The sequence below is a fragment of the Limulus polyphemus genome, unplaced genomic scaffold (genome assembly GCF_000517525.1).
Source record: "Limulus polyphemus unplaced genomic scaffold, Limulus_polyphemus-2.1.2 Scaffold2860, whole genome shotgun sequence".
Taxonomy (NCBI): Eukaryota; Metazoa; Arthropoda; class Merostomata; order Xiphosura; family Limulidae; genus Limulus; species Limulus polyphemus.
The window spans coordinates 97,572-103,830 of record NW_013668470.1 but is presented as its reverse complement, the minus strand read 5'-3'; the positions used below and the strand labels follow the sequence as shown (position 1 = coordinate 103,830).

Genomic DNA, 6,259 nt, shown 5'->3' with positions numbered 1-6,259 from the left:
GAAGAATTACTTTAAAGTTCTATTTTACTGGAATTTTGATAATAAAAAATTGAAAAGTTAAAAGTTGAGTCATTACTGGAGAATATACTGATGTCTATTAGCAAAATATAAAAGATGGAGAGAAGGGGGTTCTGGATAACCAGGAAAACCCCTGGATATATTATTGATAAAACGTTCACACACACACACACATTTGTACACTATAATATGATATAATCTAAAATCTGTACAGGTTACAATTGCGCCAATTTGAACTTCATACATTCTTTTTCCTCACCTCAAAACACTTGCGACTCTGTTTTATCACGCTATGTCCTGCATGAGATAAAAATTGTAAATCAAAAAATATATTTTTTTATAAAACTACTCAATCCTCATTTGTTAAAGGAAACTTACGACATGCGCAGGCAGATAAATGGCCCAAACCAGTCCCCAAACCAGTTTTTAATATACTCAAGTTTTGATTGGTTGTCAGCTAGAAAAGTACAGGTTCACCGAAGAGTACGTCAAAGAATGAAAACTTAAAATCTAGCGTCTCGGTGTTTTCATTTTATAAAAATACGTGACCGATCTTGTGTTACCTGGACTATTTAACGATAATCTTGTTCACCAAGTAAGTGGCTACGTCTACAGTTTAGAGCATCGATATAGAATTAAACGTCTTCGACTGAAATAAATCACCTGACGTAAGTTTTCCACTTTATTTATTCTTGCGATTACACGTCATATATATTGTTAACCATCATTATTTGTGAGATAATACACATTTTATAAAGCGTTTACTTCGTATTCGAACGTAACTATATTTGCCACAGTTTTACTTCACAGGTAAAAACTGTATATATATATATTAGCATAGAAACGTGCTAGTTTTTGTAATCGAAATAAGACAGTACCCTGTAATAACTGCTACGCTGCAGGTTATACCAATATGATTGCGCATATACGTTTTTCTCTCTTTAGAAGTCAACAGGATTTGTCGTTACTGTTGTTAATATCTCGCATATGGTATGTACAATTCGTATCTTTAAGACAGTGATTCATAGCTCCAAAACCTCACTGATAACAAATCGTATGTCCAAATCTATATTTTGTTTTTAATCTAAATATATTTATATTTATATTTGAAAGACGTTTAACGCATTCATCATGTGTGTGTAGCTACAGAAACTTCAAGCATTAATGAAACCGATAAACATCATGCGTGTGTAGCTATAAAAACTTCAAACATTAATGAAACCGGTAAAACTTAATTTTGAAAGAAAAACTAGTTTTGGAAACTTTATGTACAAATAAAGTGTACACGTGATCCTCATTCTTGAGTGATACATTACTAAATGGATAAATGTTTCATTTATCTAATGTTAAACGTTATACGTCAATCACTCTATAAGTATTTGTTTTAGTTATTGTTAACCCTTGTTCATTATGAACTGGATAAATGTTTCGTTTATCTAATGTTAAACGTTATTCATCAATCACCCTATAAGTATCTGTTTTAGTTATTGTTAACCCTTGTTCATTATGAACTGGATAAATGTTTCATTTATCTAATGTTAAACGTTATTCATCAATCACTTTTTAAGTATTTGTTTTAGTTATTGTTAACCCTTGTTCATTATGAACTGGATAAATGTTTCATTTATCTAATGTTAAACGTTATTCATCAATCACTTTTTTAAGTATTTGTTTTAGTTATTGTTAACCCTTGTTCATTATGAACTGGATAAATGTTTCATTTATCTAATGTTAAACGTTATTCATCAACCACTCTACAAGAATTAAGCTGTTGTTCATCCTTGTTCATTATGCACTGGATAAATGTCTCATTTATCATAACGTTTGACTATGTGATCCTTTGAATATAATGTACCAAGACGCTATTACATCTTACTTACGAAAGTATTGTATCATTCGGCACGATATTATTATGCAGGATATTCCATAAATAACCTCCCTTTGTTTGGTTTTTATTAAAACAATTACTACTAAGAATAAAAACCTCAAATTTAATATGTGTATTTTTCTTAATCATTTAACGAAGTCTTAATCATTACAACAATATTTATTAACAGGTTTCATGATAATTGTTCAATATGGATTCTATTGGTGTTCCTCAACTTGTCCAAACTTACTGACACATTTCATATACTGTGTTTTATATAAAATTTATGCTATAACAAGAGATTTGTTATATATTCTTATCAGGTATAATATATTCATTAACACAATTAGAGATCAGTATATATATATATATATATATATATCTTTAAATATCTTTAAAGAATATTGAAGGTGTATTTTTGATAGCATAGAGAGTTTTGCGTTATTATAGATACTGGTCTACGCACGTGTAAGCCGTACTAAATACTGTAGTTAGTAGTTTAACCAGGTTGGTTGGGTTTGGGATTATTAAACCAGGTTTAGCGTGCTTGTTCGGTTACCGATCTGGTAGACGTTTTATAGATTATAGGCATGTTTTCAGTTGAAACACTTCTGTTATTAGCAACAAGGCTTCTTACACAGTTTAGTCTTCTTCAGATTTTACTTCAATGTCCTTAATGTGTTTCATCCAGATAAGTCTCATATCATTTGTGAGACTAAAGAAGTTAACCGATATGGGTTATCTGGCGTAAGACTCCATATATAGGTGTAAAGTAGATGGTTATTTGCTGGTTTGGGGGGATTTTTGTGAAACAGACTACTTGAGGGTTTCATGTATTAATTTTTATGCACCAGAGGCTGAAAGGTTGAGGAAACTATGGAAGTGTCCGAATGAACTCTTCCAGATAGCCCCATCATCTGCGAATTGAGGTGAGAAGAAGCAATCATTGTCCAAAAGTGGTATGCTGGTTATGGCTACTCATCCCTCCTTGTGGGGCAACTGCCTCAGGTGTAAAATACTCAAAGTAGTTGTTTTCAACATTATATCTGACCTTCCTGTCGTCCAAAAAGCTGGAGTCAATGGATGGCATCTCGAGGTAGCAAAGTCCATTTGGGATATCTGAAACTTCACACCTTTATGTCATACGATATCAAAAGCTTTTCTACATCGAGTAAGCCCCCAGTGGCACAGCGGTATGTCTGCGGACTTACAACGCTAGAAAACGGGTTTTGATACTCGTGGTGGGCAGAGCACAGATAGCCCATTGTGTAGCTTTGTGCATAACTTCAAACAAACAAACATCGAGTAAACATTTGAAATAATTTTTATTTAAACATTTTATAACTGTTATGTGAGTCTAAATAAATGGTTAGTGGTGTACCTGAATTTCCTAAATCCGTTCTCTACTTCCGGTGATTTACTGTTTTCTTCCAAGGATACGATTAATGTATTTGAACTTATTTTTATTGTCTTGTTTATCAAGACACCTTGTAAGATTATTGGTCTTTTTACGTTCAGGTTTATACTTTTTGGCTTTCTTTCTCTATTGACTTGTTGTCTTCCCTTCTTTATGGCTTGTTGGCTTTCCTTCTTTATGGAACATATTAACATTGTCTTGCTGGCTTTGTTATGGAACATAGTGACATTCACTTGCTGGCTTTCCTTCTCTATGGAACATAGTGACATTGTCTTGTTGGCTTCCCTTCTTTATGGAACATAATAACATTGGTTTGCTGGTTTTTTAGCAATATGAATACATAAAAAAAACACAAAACAGTACTCCACTTTTCACACTATATTCTCAAGTTAACATTACAGATAAAACACTACTTTTCACACAGTGTTCTTTAGTTAATACTACAGATAAAACACTACTTTTCACACAGTGTTCTCTATTTAACATTACAGGTAAAATTAATTTTCATAACGTTTTCTCTAGTTAACAGTACAGATAAAACTACTTACTAAGTAAACGTTAAGATCTGGATCTCTTGGAAGCAGTTCGTTGTTACCATGTTGCATCAAGAAGGAAAGCCAAAAATTCAATGTTACTATGGTCCGTAAAGAAAGAAAGGCAACAAACCAATTCCACTATGTTCCATATCCAAGGAAAGGAAAGTGTCAATGGAATATTCGTCCAGGGTTTCTATAGACGTTTTGAAGGTTTAATTTCAATGTGTCTGCATTTTTTTTATTAGTTAGGATTATGTATTGTTGTACGTAAGTGTGGGGTAGTTTCAGTTTTTGAGGTCACTACTTTTTACATCTATTTTTAGATGTTTCCAGAAGAGTTTAAGGTAAGTTTGTGAGAGTCACTGTAGGGAGGCTTCGTCCCGTTGATCTCCTCCTTAACTCTTTAAGCATTTTATCTAATTTTTTGTGGTGTTTCTGGGTCTATTTATTTTCTTATTTTCGATATATTTTTGGTGGTGTTTAGGATGTGTGAGTTGGGTTGCCACGTGTTGTTATTCCTGTGTTCAGAGTTTTTAGATGTCCACCCTTGGAGATTTAATAAGGTTTTCAATGAGTATATAACAGTACTGTGTGTAAAGGCTTATCAGCTGTAGTGATTAGATTCGGTGGTAAATGGAAACGTATTCTGTCCACTTAACTTTACAAATAAACTATAGTGACGTCAGTCTTATCCAAATATACAAAAATAAAATATAAGTGACTGATTCATTGTTGGAAAACGTACTTTGAAAAAAGAATAGAGACGACAGCAACGATATATTACATTTTAATGGACGTTGCAATTTCTTCATCTATGTTGTAAACTGCTGAAGGTGACTATCTTTAGCCCGAAATGGCCAATAAAATGCTGTTGATCGTTGTTATCGTCTTTACTTTTTTTGTAAGAATCATATATTTCTTTCAAAGCAGAGATAAGGAAAATCTAGATGATAACACGTTCTATAATCAAGAAATTCTAGTAATTTTTAATGCTTGTTGTCATCAGACTGACATTTTTTATATTAGAATAAATTATACACTTTGTACTTTAAGTTTGGAGAGTGTGTGTCCGTCCTTGCGGGTGTGTCCTTGACGTGGCCTTTTTCTGAGGCCCGTCCTGTAGTCGTGAGTCATTGGAAAACCCTGGTAGTCTTCAAACCACTTCATTCGGCCACCGATCATGTTGGTGAAATAAGGAATCAGTGACGAAATGTGTTTTTCAGTAATTGATTTAGTAAACATCTATATTTGCACGACTACGTTACCTTTGTTTTAAAAACACTTTTTTAAAACCAGGTCTGACGAAAATATGATTTAATGAAAAATAAAATGAATGACCTTTGTATTCATGGAATGTAAACTAAAACCACACTTGATGTTGTTTCTACTGAGTTTATAGGGTTGTTATTACATTGTAGAGATATCTTTTCGTTTTTAGTGAACGTAGAAAGTTGGTGGTTCATTGTAGTGATACCCTATCGTTTCTGATGAGTGAGGAAGGTTGGTATGTATTGTAATGACATTTTATTGTCTCTGGTCAGTATAGAAAGTTAAAAACACCCTCGATAAGCACATATACTGGCTTTTGTCTTCTTTGTTTATTTCTTTTGCTGGATTTCTTTATGTTATTGTAAGGTATGTTTACAGTTCACTGGATCGTGCATCTGTTAAATATTGAAGAGCGTGTTTGTCATTCTATGGTTAACATACACGTAAAACGAACACAAGATATCACACATGTACATCTGTTTTAATAAAGGCCACGTGTACGTAAGACTAATGAGAAGAATTCTAAATGAATACTCTTTTTATAAGCGTTAGACAAAAATAACAGGCAGTTAATACATGAGAATAATATTTGTAATAATCACGTTCAAAAGATGAAACCAGACATATAATTGTTACGCGGAAAGTCAAACGGAAAACGTTTCTGTTTCGTGCAAAGATTAACATTTCGAAACTCCGTGATTCATTTATCAGCACGTTCTGAAGTGGAGTCACGTGGTTAAAAAGTGACTTACAGGAAACCTAGTACTGATCCTTTCACATAATAGTGGAATGTCTATTTTATCTGTAATATAAGTCGTTTTATCTTATGTCGAAATATGGTTCTTTGCTTATATAACGTAATAAACTTTAGGATCTATTTGATTATGTAGTAACATGTGCATAAAGTACTTATAAGCCTTTGTATTGTTACGTTTCTGTTCGTTTGTTAATTTTCCATAAAAATTCTTTCCGAAGAACTTCAGCGATACAAGTCCTTTCTTAAATAAAACTAGTTTATTCTTTCTCAATACAATTAATTTCCACAGTCACGCTATAACTTAAACAAACGCTATAATTCACAATGAAAAATTGACGCGCTTGACTCAATTATCCGTCTCTATCTCTGTCTACAATTCAATTCCCCGTATTGCC

At 32.8% G+C, this 6,259-nt stretch overlaps 1 protein-coding gene across 1 annotated transcript in view; it reads left to right on the top strand.

Moving 5' to 3' along the window:
• The first annotated feature begins 531 nt into the window (after window positions 1-531).
• The window catches only part of LOC106468074 (excitatory amino acid transporter 1-like), a 30,490-nt gene continuing 24,762 nt past the window's right edge, over window positions 532-6,259 (top strand). The window contains exon 1 of the mRNA XM_013928473.2: window positions 532-686. The gene's annotated coding sequence lies outside the window, so the exon portion shown is untranslated. The remainder of the gene's footprint in view (window positions 687-6,259) is intronic.